We start from the raw sequence: 13,598 nt of genomic DNA on the forward strand, positions 1-13,598 counted from the left end.
AATGACGATGAGGAAATAACCACCCAGAATCCCCTGAGAAAAAGAAAGAAATGACGCAGTTAAAAAGAAAGTTTAGCAACCATATTAATTAATCAAAAATAAACTTTTCTGCCCATATAGGGCAAAAAAAAATTAAGACTGACAAATTCACAACCTCCGATCAATGGAGATAGTTAAAAATTACGATTAAGATGTTGAAGGTGGAAATTGATCCAGATAACTCTGGGCATCCGATGGAGATTCAAAAAAACGGAGGGCTCCATCCAACGTACGAATCCTTAGACGTGCAGGGTAAAGCAGCGCTGGTTTTAAATCCATCTTGTAGAGTTCCGACATCACAGATCTGTAACGAACCCATTGATCCCGGATTGGTTTACTGAAATCCTCCACGAATCGGAACTTAAGATCCAGAAAATCAATGTAACCTTTAGATCGAACGAAATGAAACAGTTTCTCCTTGTCTTGAAAGTAATGAAAACGTAAAATGACATGTCGAGGTTTATCTGACTTAGCCGAGTATGATGGAACTCTGTGAACACGATCTAATAACGGTGGTTGGTCAGGAAATACAGTAGGAAATGCATCTTTTGAAAGTTGAGAAAAATACTTCCTAGGGTTATCAGATGCAACAGCTTCATGCACCCCAATCATTCGAAGATTCTGCCGTCGCATTCTGGATTCTAAGTCAGAGTTTTTAAAGGTCAGAAAGTCGAGTTTCTTCTTCATTACATTAATTGTTTCTTCAATTTTCTCCATCTTGAGCTCCCTTTGTTGCGTGGATTTTTGAAGATCAGATATAGCCGACTGATGTTCCGTAATAGATATTTGTATCTTCTCGATTGAATCGGCAATTTTCTGGAAACTAGTTGAAATTTCCTCACGAATTAGCTCCGATATAGCTTTCAAAGTCACTGGTGGTTCGGTCGGAGGGAAATCGGTACCTTTTAGTCTACCCGGAGGTTTGCCGTCCTTCCCGTTTTTCCCATTCTTAGACATAGCAGACCTTAAAAACATCCGATTATCAAAGAGCCCAATTTGTTTCAAAGTATTGTAAAAGTTGATGCCTTAATGGTTAATTAAAATATAGCTGATCATAAGAAGAAAAACTCAGAGGTAATGGAGCGAGTCAAGAACGCGACTTCACTCCATGAGCGCTACCGGAAGTCCTCCAAGGATGTGATGCTGAGGCTCTTTAAGGCACTGGTGAGGCCTCACCTTGAGTATTGTGAACAGTTTTGGGCTCCTCATCTTAGAAAAGATGTGCTGGCATTGGGTCCAGAGGAGGTTCATGAGGATGATTCTAGGAATGAAAGGGTTATCATACGAGGAAGGTTTGATGGCTCTGAGTCTGTACTCATTGGAATTCAGAAGGATGAAGGGGGATCTCATTGAAACCTTTCGAATGTTGAAAGGCAGAGACAGAGTAGAAGTGGAAAGAATGTTTCCCATGGTGGGATCGTCTAGGACAAGAGAGAACAGCCTCAGGATAGAGGGGCGCCCTATCAAAACAGAGATGTGGAGAAATTTCTTTAGCCAAAGGGTGATGAATTTGTGGAATTTGTTGCCACATGCAGCTGTGGAGGCCAGGTCACTGGGTGTATTTAAGGCAGAGATTGATAAGTTCTTGATTGCACATGGCATCAAAGGTTACCGGGAGAAGGCCAGGAACTGGGGTTGAGGAGGAGAAAAAAAAAGGATCATTCATGATTGAATGGCGGAGCAGACTCAATGGGCCAGGTGGCCTAATTCTGCTCCTATGTCTTATGGTCGTCAGCGAGGAGGAGATCTGCACAGATTGTGGTTAGGCCTACTGGCTGTAGCCAGCTTGTTTCCCGTTGAAGGTAGGACTGGGTTTTCTGAAGGCTCCAGATTACCCTCCGCAGAAGTCGATCCCTTCATTGGCAGCTGGTCTCAGGAGAGTCTGGGGTTTGGAACACCAAACCGAAACCCGACAACCAAGTAATGATTCTCCCCTCCCTCTAGTCCACAGGCAGGTTATGCTGAGTCAGGCAAGGGTACCTAATGATCAGGGGTATGAGTGGAGAGTCAGTAATGTAGAAACTAATGTCTTCCACATGATCCCCTATCCTGATCTGCAACACCACAGTCCTTTGCTAGATCTGCCCATATCTCTAGCGTGCGGCCATCCAAGACAGTTGCAGCATAGGCTGGCTCAACTCTCCCAGCAGTATGTGGAACTGACAGGTGGTTCCTCTATCAAGAAAATTACCTGTTCCCCCTGAATTCACAGACCCCAGGTAAACTCCACCTTCAGCACGAAACCAGAATCTGTGGGGTTGGGCGTAGCGGTTGCTACCGTCACAATCCTCCCAACATTGGACAGTCTTAGCAGTTCCCCAGGTGGCTGCACCTTCAGACTTTTGACCTGCTTCCCTGCAGTAAAAGCAGCAATCTTGACTCCAGCACCGGGACCTCTCATCAGCCGAGTCTAGTGCAACCCATCTGCATGGGTGCAACCGGATCTTGAGCAGGCAGCGGGCTGGTCGTGGTCTGAGGCTGGGGAGTGGAACAATGGTGCATTGAGTCTGAGCCCGGGCTAGCGCTCCTTGACCTCTCCCAGACAGAAAAGAGATAATGAAGGCCACCTTACAGCACTCCAAAGGGGACCGAGACGGCTGGAGCTCAAACACTAATGAACACTGGATGAGAAGCTGTGGCAAGGGCCCAGGTCACCGTCGAATCTCTCTGGGGTTGGAAGATGTACTGGCTCCAGAGTGGTACCAGTGGCTTCTCCCAAATGACTCTGGCCTCCTCCTTGCCAAAGTTGACCGATGGCTACTTGGAGGTCGTGTATCTCCAGGCTCTGTCAGGAAATATCTTTGCTGTGGCTAGTCACAGCAGACAAAATACTCTGAAACCCTGCTGCACCCGTACTGGCTCAGTCATACTGCAATAAGAGTCCCTGACGAGAATGGCTTGGAGCCAAATGCTGGAGTATTGGAGACCAGGATCGAGACATGGTTTCAAACTGGATCAAGAATCTGAGCACAAAACAAACACTAGATGAAATCACTCGCAGGTTTACAATTGAGCTTCAAACCTCAATTCAGGCTCTCCTTAAATTTTCAATCCTTGGCCCCCAAAATATGATTGCCAGTTAGTAGGACTGTCCAGAATCTCTAAAAGGGCCTCGGCACCTATTCATACTCCAGGAGTTATAGCATCTAAACCTCAGAATCAGGCATGGATGGTGTGTGTCGTAACATTGCCAAGTCAGAGTACATAACAGGTTCAATGATTTTCTCTCTGACTTTTGCCACCAGTCCCCAGTGCATTCTGTTACGTGGAAGAGACAGTCTCACATATAAATCCTCCATTGCTTGGACAATATTCAGCATATTTTCAAAGGTCAGATTCACTTCTGATAACAACTGCCTCTGAATTATCAATGGCTCAGTTCACTAACCTTGTCCATAACACCTGTAAGAATTACTGTATATCTTATGATTTTTTCAATTAATTTCAAACTCAGCCATTACTTCATTACAAGTTCTTAAGCATAAGTCAAATTTAAACCTTTGCCTATTAGGTGTACGATTTTCCTTTCACCTTTTTAAGCCCACGATTGTCAGACTTCCCTTTTCACAATCACTTTAATGTCCCTTCTGCCATAGGAACAATTTTCTTTATCTTACAAAAGAGGATAGAGGTTGTCTTTCATTCTTTCGGAAGTTTATTTATTCTGTTCAAGCCTGCAGACATGGCCCTCACCAGGTCAAATAAAGCTGTGTGTGCCAAAGAACGAATAGTGGAAACTCCCAAAATCAAAGTGACTTATCACCATGAGAAATATATATATACTGTATATCAAAATTCAAAGTTCAAAGTAAACTTTATTATCAGAGTACATATATGTCACCACATACCACTCTGAGATTCATTTTCTTGTAAGTATACTCAGCCAATCTATAACAGGATCAATGAAACTTCAAGTAGAGTGCAGAAGACGACAAACTGTACAAATGCAAATATAAATAAATAGCAATGAATAACAAAATCATGAGAAAATGAATCCTTAAAGAGAGATCATTGATTGTGAGAATATCTCAATGGATGGGGAAGTGTAATTGTCCCCTTTTGCTCCACAGCCTGACAGTGGAGTGGTAGTTCCTCATTAAGAGTCTGAAGAGATTTGCTATATTAACAAATGCACTCAAAAACTTTTATAGATGTACCGTGGAGAGCATTCTGACACTCAGCCAGCGTTAGGTTGAGGAGGGCCCGCAGGGCATCCCCCTCCAGTGCCAGGGCAAGGTGCACCGCCATCTCGGTGGGGCCTACCTGTTGTGGCATGAGTCATTACCTCGCACAAGGTAATGGTCCACGTGGCTGTTACTGTTGTATCGGGGAGGCTTCAGAGTGGACCTTGTGATGCTAATCGTTGAGGCCCATTGGTCTTCCTTTTGCACCAGCGGCATCTGCCATGTTGTCCGTCCTCCCATGGCTACGGCGTCTTGGGTTCGCCGGTGCAGGTCACAACGGAGGGTGATGATGCGCTCTGCCATGTCTCCCAGGCTGGGGAGCCTGGGTACGCTTGCTCTGACGTGGCTCACTAGGAAGGCAAAATGATCAGTTACCAGGTGCATCGTTAGGGTCCCACCTTCATGAATCTGGCCCGGGGATGTGGGGGAGGCATACTTTTCAAATCTTTTGATTATTATTTTCCAAAATTAACAAAAGTACATGGAAGTAGGCAACACTTACAATGTCTCAAGAAAAAATCATTGCTTTAAAGATTGAAAAAATTTTGGTGACCAAAAAAACCTACTAAACAAGAAAAAAAAACATTTGGTGTTCAACCCTGGAGCCATGCATTATACAAAAAGCTTCTAGTGGGGGAGGCATACTGTTCGGTCCCTCGATTTACTCCCCAGGTCTTAAGGCACTCTAACCAATATTGTATCTCTTCAATCTCATTGTCAATTTCAGATTCCACTCCTGACACCAATGTGGAGAGCATTTGGTCCATAATGACAGACAAGGAAGCTCGTTAAACTCAACAATTGTCTTATTGTGATAAACACAAAAAACAGACCCAGAGAGAGAACTAGGGGTAACATGAGGGGAACTTCTTTACTCAGAGAGTGGTAGCTGTGTGGAACGAGCTTCCAGCAGAAGTGGTTGAGGCGGGTTCGATGTTGTCATTTAAAGTTAAATTGGATAGATATATGGACAGGAAAGGAATGCAGGGTTATGGGCTGAGTGCAGGTCGGTGGGAATAGGTGAGGGTAAGAGTTTGGCAGGGACTAGAAGGGTCGAGATGGCCTGTTTCCGTGCTGTAATTGTTATATGGTTATATAAGTTTAACTCAATATAACCAAAGCTAGAATGTAACAATATATGAACTGGAACATCCCACCATAATCCCACAAAAGCTTTTTAACACAAGAACAATAACCAGTGTTGGTCATGAGAAACGCAGGGGTGGGCGGTCGACCACACCACCATGCACTTCCACCTCCCCCACCACTGCCCCCAAAGCATAACAATCTATATTTTTTTGTATTTTATAGTTTTTATTAGTTGTATAGCTGCCACAAAACAACACATTTCATGACATATGCCAGTTATTTTAAACCTGAGCCTTATGATTCTGAACACAAATAACCACCCGTTACAAACAACTGGGGTGCACAGAAGAGAATCCCTGAAGGCACAGCACAATAAACTTTGAAGTGGATGAGCTACAGCAGAAGAAGACCACATCAAGTTGCACTCCTCCACCTAAGAAACTGACCATACATAAATAATCTACGTCACTACACCAAGTATGGTGCTTAACCAAAATTTCAGTATTTTTAGTGATCTTAGCATCACTACTTCTGAAATATGTTATAATATACTTGTACATGCACTCGTGAGCAGATGTTTAAAGTTGGTGCGCATGCACCGTCGTTTTTATCTGAAATATCTGTCTCGAGACATGGTGGCAGTGGTGGGGCTTGGAAAATTGCTTTTTTCAACCGCTGCACTCGATTTTTTCAACTTTCAGTTGGCAGCATAATAATAGCGCAACTCTGAAACATCGGTGGGTGAGTGTAAGAGTAGAAAAATGTCGACCGAGACGAGCAACCAGCCACAAATAGAGACGGGTGCAGTGGCAATGCCTGGAAGTGAGAGAGCAGAATCTCAGCGGCACCCAGAACCCGCGGGCGACCCCATGCCGGGGAACCATGGTCAGGGCAGAAGTCCTCCCCCAGTCAGCGGCATCCGCCCGCGACCGGCCATGACAGTCAATTGCAGAGTGATGGACAGATGGAAGACATGGCGGCAGATGTGGACTAACTACAGCGTCGTAGCACAACTGCACAAACAGGTTCCAGCATACCAGATGGCATTATTTTTACATACAGTTGGACCGTCAGGACTTGAGGTCTACAACAGTTTTGTGTTTGCAGGCAAGGCTGAAGGCCAAGACCTCACAAAGATTTTAGCTGCATTTGATAGATAGGCTATCGGTGAGAAAAATGAAACATATGAACGGTACTTGTTCGACAAGCTGCAACAAGAACAAGGTGAGACCTTTGAATCATTTTATGCCAGCCTTAGATCTCTTGTAAAGAAATGTAATTTTTGCTCGTATATGTCAGACAGTCTGCTGAGAGACAAGATCATACTGGGCATTAATGACTCCCAAACCAGAAAACATCTGTTACAAGAGAGAAAGCTATCGCTCAATGACTGCATTGACATCTGTAAAAGCACAGAAATGGCTGGATCACACCTACAAGCATTCAGTACAGCGGCAGATAGCAGATCCGCTACTGTCCATGGGATTAAACCTCGCACTAACAAGAAAGGCGCAAAGCATCCTGGACAGAGGGCTAGTGCTAGTGATGAAGACAGAGCAAAAGGCACCTTGAACAGCCACAGAAGCAAAGTGAACCTTTGCAAGTACTGTGGCACGGAACATGCAGGAGACAAGCAACAGTGCCCGGCATACGGACAGGTGTGCCAGGCGTGTGGCATTCGAAATCACTTTGCCAAAAATCAAAGCGGGGAGGAGAAGATGGCGACGCGATGGAGCACGTGTGGCCGCTCTGAAATGATATCATATTTGTGAAGTAGGTACCGTGCACAATCCTGATTTGATGGAGACATGGAGGAACATCTGGAGAAACTTCTGAAATGCCCGCTTCGCTGCCACTGCTACTGTGCGATCAAGAATCTCCGGAGGGGAAGGCCCCAAATCCTCGGCTTTGCCTATTGCCTGTTGCCGGGACCGGGGTCGAAGCGCTCGGCAGAGATGGTGCTCGGTGCTCAGTGTCAAAGGGCTGGTTGGAGGCTCGAAGTTTTCGGATGGACTCAAGAGTCGGCTGTGGTCGGGTGCTTCCAGGGTGCTGCATCGGCAAGTTTGCAGCGCTGGAAGCTCATGGCAGGGAGAGTTTTTCTTCCTTCTACCGTCTGCGTGAGATGATGGGACTTTCGAGAGACATTGAGACTTTTTTTTTACCTGCCCATGGTCTGTTCTTTATCAAATCACGGTATTGCTTTGCACTGTTGTAACTATATGTTATAATCATGTGGTTTTTGTCAGTTTTTCAGTCTTGGTTTGTCTTGTGTTTCTGTGATATAATTCTGGAGGGACATTGTATCATTTCTTAATGCATGCATTACTAAATGACAATAAAAGAGGACTGCATGTCCTCATAATCTAATCTAATCTAATCTAAAGGTATGCAAGCAGAAGCCCATGCATAGGGGGAAGCACAAAGCGGTGACCAAACTGACAGTGACAGCAGCACCGAGTTTATCGACAATGTCACACTGGTGGTCAACTGTCTGAGGACAAAGGATGACGTATTCGCACAGATGCTCATCAATGGAAAGCCAATAAACTTCCAAGTCGACAGCAGGGCGAGCATTAACATTTTACCCCGCAAATACTTGGAGTGAGTAGACCACACACTAAGACAATGCACAAAAAAAGCTGATGATGTGGAACAAGACCAACATGGATGCAGAAGGGATGTGTAGAGTGAAATTGTGTAACCCCATAACGAATCGCAAGTATTCTGTCGAATTTGTCATGGTCGCTGATGACTTTACATCATCTCTAGGAAGTAGGGCCAGCCAGCAAATGAAGCTGATTACGGTCAATGATGACAATTTTCGCAGGGTGCATGCATCTACACTTAAAGAAAAACAAGGCACACCAGAAGAACGCTATGCAGCAGTGTTTGATGATGCGCTTGGGGGGCTTCCGGGTGCAGCCCACCTGCAGATTGACCAGGAAGTTCAACCCACAGTGTTACCCCCACGACATCTACCTCACGCTATGAAGCGGAAAGTGAAAGCTGAGCTTGGTCAACTGGTAGACTGCAATGTGATAGCTCCAGTCCATGAACCTACAGGGTGGGTTAGCCAGTTAGTGGTCGCAGAGAAGAAGAACAGCAATCTTCGTCTACGCATTGACCTTTGACCATTGAACAAAGTGCTGAGGAGAGAACACTACCCCCTTCCGGTGATAGAGGACATTTTGCCCGATCTTGACCAGGCTAAGGTTTTCAGCAAGTTTGATATGAGTTCTGCATTCTGGCAAGTGAAACTGGACAGAGAATCAAGCATGCTCACCACTTTCAACACACCTTTCGGGCGGTATAGATGGCTCAGACTGCCGTTTGGAACCAACGTTTCATCAGAGGTCTTCCAGCGCAGGCTGCATCAGGCGCTGGAAGGACTACCGGGAGTGATCTGCGTCGCAGACGACATTCTGGTGTATGGAAAAGGGGAAACGCAGGAAAAGGCAATCGCTGATCATGATGTGAAACTTAAGCAGCTATTACAGCGTTGTGCAGGGCAGCATATCAGGCTCAACAAAAACAAATCTGTCTTCAGGGCAACAGAGGTACCCTTTTTGGGGCATCTCATCACAAGTGAGGGACTTAAGCCTGATCCTGAAAAGGTCGCTGACGTTCTCAACATGCCAGCACCCACGGATGTGCAGGAAGTGCAGCGATTGATCGGATTTTTCAACTACCTGAGCCGTTTTCTACCAAGTCTCTCAGATACCCTTGAGCCATTAAGACAGCTAACAAAGCCAGATGTAGCATGGGGGTGGTCAACTGAGCAGCAAAACGCTCTCTCCAAGATCAAGCGGATGGTATCCGAAGCATACTACAATTCTAAGGAAGAGCTAACCATCCAATGTGACGCCAGCAACAAAGGCCTAGGGGCAGCACTCCTCCAAAATGGACATCCAATCGCATATGCAAGCAGAGCACTAATGGACACAGGAACGCGTTACGCAGCGATCGAAAAGGAAATGCTCGCAATCATTTTTGCACTTGAGTGTTTTCATCAATACACTTTTGGCCGCTTCACAAGAGTACTCAGCGATCACAAGCCGCTCGAAATTATAGTTAAGAAGCCGTCTGAAATATCTATCTCAAGACAAAATATGTTCATTTTAGGATAATGAATTAAACATGGCATTTATTGAGCATTCCTTGGGCATCAGATATAGAAACAGACAGATGTTGTACCTGCTTTTAAAATTTGGCTGCATTGTCTTCAACCAAAGTAAACCTTGGTACAATTGGAACTGCTGCAATGCACATTTGGAGTGAGTGACTGGGAACCTTCTTTTATCCGTGATATCTCAGACATAAGATAAATTGCACTGGTAAATCTGATAATTTTAAGTATTATTATTTATCTATCTGCTTCTGTTATACATCCTATCTCCTCCATTTATGGAAAGAAAGATTTACCTATATTGAAAGGGAATGCACTTATTTGCTGTCCATTAAAAGACTGTCACACTAAAATACAGGAAAAATTCAAAATCATCGAACAATTGACTGCCTAGAAAACCACCTTGGAAGTTGTGACCTGGCAATTATAGCTACTGGAAGCTAGTGGAGAACCTGGAATAGTGACAACTGCAGGAAAGCAATGTCAGAAGAGATTCCATCAAGTCTTGGCTTTAACCAGTGGAGTCTAATTTCTGTAATTGTGTTGGTTTCAGGAAACTTGCTTAGAAAGGTAAGCACTGAATGAACTATTCCCATCGCTGGATGATGGCTTCTGCCCCAGAGTAATATCAGTCCAGCTCTTCCACTCAGAACTAAACCCTGTTTGTTTTAGAATTTTCATTCATTCCAATCTCCCTCAGGAGACTTTACGAGAGCCAGCAAACGACAGCCATGAGTATTTTGGCCAGAAAATGTAGCTTACTGAATCAAAAGAAAGGCAAACATTGTTTTCCAACATATGGGCCTGATATGAAATTAGTTAGCATATAATAATCTTAATTTTTTTTTTCATTTTTACTTTCAAAAAGTTCTCAGCTTTTTTCACGGAAACCTGGCCACTGTTCAAAATAGTAACTGTCATTCAGTTACCTTGGAACTGTAACCTTTGACTTTCGACGGTCATTTCCATTTACCCAATATACAACAATATAATAGTAGAATAGAGCAAACTTTTGGAAGTCTTAAGCAACCATGTTGATGAACAAAATCTACAATGGGTTAAGTCACTGACAATTATGTTTTCCGCACAATGTAGAAATTCGAGGGAACAGCAGGATGTAATTCAATGATGAAGATCAACCACAGTAGCCCCTGATGTTGCAATAATGGCCAAAAAACAACTTGAGCCAGAAATCTGTAAATGAGCTTATGCGTCAGAGCCACATTAATCATTTTGCTTTGTCCATTTACCGGATTTGGGTATTGGCAAGATCTGCATTTATAACTCATCTTTAATTCAACTAAAAATTCTTTTCCAACCATAGTGCCCGCAACACCCAGAACATTAATGGGAAAATCCACCAGTAGCTTAAACAACACCTTTTCTCAACAACTTAAATATTCTGTTCCTTGAGGGAGGAAGTCCCACATTATTTCTCCCAGAAGCCAGGTCAAGCCCTGTTTCCAGAATTCTGCCACAGATGTGAATTGAGCCTTTAAGCAACCCAATCAATATGTGTTGATGTAAGATTTTTGATTCTTTTACTGTTCCATAACTGGATTAAACTACAAATTGATGCAGAGCACAATAAATCTCAGCACAGTTTTCTTTTTAAGGATTGGAAATACAAGAAACTGTAGATGCTGGATTCTGAAGCAATAAAAATGACTGCTGCAACAAATGAGTGGATCAAGTGGGGGAAAGGAAATTTTAATAATTTGGGTCCAAATCTGCATCTGGATAGGTTTAAGGAAAAGTTTAACGATCTTAGTACTAGGTTTTGCAGGCCAAGTTAAAAGAAAATCTAATTTTCAGACATACTATCATAATATTTATGAAAATAATACTTGAAAGCAATGAGCTCTATGGAAATAAAGCGGAGCTTATGCTATTAATTAAAATACTGACTAAGCATACACAATTTAATTTGGCAGCACTGTTGAATTAATATGTGCTTTTCCTTGATTTTTTTTTTTGATTGTTGGTGGAATTTGTCTCCCAGTGAGAGACAGCAGGGATATCTTGGAGTAAAACTCAGAAACACTAACAAATACAACATGTACATATCAGCTCTAATCTTAGCTTTGAAGAGATCTCTACTCCTTTTATTTCTATCCAGGAACAGCTGAAGTTAGAATTCAAACCAGACCACTATGAATATGTTGAAATACAATGGATTCTGGTTAATCGAAATACATTGGGACCAATTTATCTTGGCCCAATTAAGCGGCTGGCCATTAGCCAAAATTTCATGGAAATAGTTCAAAAGATATAAAAAAGACAAATTCCCATTTAACTGAGTAATAATGTATGTAATTAAATGAAATACAGAACAAATTAGAACACCACCAATATCACTACAGTACTATAAAACTGTATATTAGTTCATCCAGTGTACAATGCTGTTTTCATTTGATTGACTACAAATAAACAAAATCAGTGCAGACACCTAGTGCAGTTAGCAGACTGCCATTCTGCAATGCTTTCGATGACTACATCCTCCAAATCTTCATTTTTATTGTAATATTCAAGATAATCGTCAATACCTTCAAATTCTCCATAACTCTTAACCTGCTGAAGTAGTGAAATCGGTTCATTTCCAATCCTGAAGTTTCTGGCATCCCCAAGCCTGAATGCTTGAAACCACGGTGAGTAAAACGGTTCTGATTTGTCTTCTTGTTTACTTCTCACCAAGTATCAGTGACAAAGATCACTTCTTTTTGAACTCAAAATCATGCAACTGACGCTATCTGAAAACTGTTCACTCTGAGTAGTGTGGTGTCTCATGGGCACACAAGAGCACGCAAGTGACTCTGGTTTGAAACCGTTCAGCAGCAGTCTCCTGACCCAATTAAGCAGCATAGTGTCCCAAATAAACAAATCTCAATTAGTTTTTGTTCTTTAAGAGTTGTCCCAAATAAATGGCTGCCCTGATTAACTGATGGCCCAGAATAATTGGAATCCACTTCTTTCCAAATGCATTGGAATGCATTTCTTTCTATTTCTTGCAGTCATCATTTTTAAGCACTTTGCTAGTTTTAATGAAGGGCATTGGCCTGCTTCTGTCTCTACAGATGCTGACTAACCTGCTAAATATTTCTAGCATTCTCTTTCATTTCACAGTTCTAATAATTGCAGTAATTTCTATTTCAGTTCCAGTATTGCTTTTTTCACTCATTCTGCTTTTTCCTCATCGATCCCTTTTTGTTTATATCTCCTAAAGACAGATTAAACCTTTACTACCCTCTCTAAGCAGCCATCACCTCTATTTGTTTCATATACCCACCCTATCACTTACACTCAGTAGCCACTTTATTGTGTACCACTGTATACTTGCTCATCAATGCACATATCAAACATGTGGCAGAAATTCAATGTATAAAAGCCTGCAGAAATGGTCAGGGTGTTCAGTTCTTCTTCAGGCCAAGTATCAGAATGGAGAAGAAATATAAGTGATTTTCACCATGGAATAATCATTGGTGCTGGATGGAATGGTTTGAGTATCTCAGAAAATGATCACCTGAGATTTCCACAACAGTTTCAGGAGTTTACAGAGAATGGTGCAAAGAACAAAAAATGCCTTGTTAATGAGAGAGGTCAGAGAAGATTGGCAAGCCTGGTTCAAGCTGACAGGAAGGCGACAGTAACAGAATAACATGCATTACTGTCGTACTGGACTGACCGATGCAAAGACAATAGTGCCACAAATACACTATCACACATAATTCTTTTTCAAACCTTTATTCTTTACTCATAGCATGCTATGGGGGAAGTTACAGACTGATCTCCCAAAAGGGTCAGTCTTGACACTGCCCCCGAATTACACAATTCTCCACAATTTATAACATTGATCAGGTAGCAGGAGATCTTACGATTACAAGTTTAGGTAATATTAGAATCATTTCAATCACATGCTAAGATACAATTAGATGTAAAATAATCATTGGTTAGTTAGTTACAATTATTTTAAGCCAAAGCTAGCCCATCAGTTCCTCATTCGGACACCTTCCCCTTTTCCCCAGACAATTCTAGCCCTTACACTATACTTCCCATATTTACCTATACTTGAGATGCTTCTGCATGATCGGATAATTCCTTATTTGAACCTTTGCCTGTCTTTAGAGAATAATGACTAGTATGTCACCGGTTGTTGGGTAAAG

The sequence above is a fragment of the Mobula birostris genome, chromosome 3 (assembly GCF_030028105.1).
Source record: "Mobula birostris isolate sMobBir1 chromosome 3, sMobBir1.hap1, whole genome shotgun sequence".
NCBI lineage: Eukaryota > Metazoa > Chordata > Chondrichthyes > Myliobatiformes > Myliobatidae > Mobula > Mobula birostris.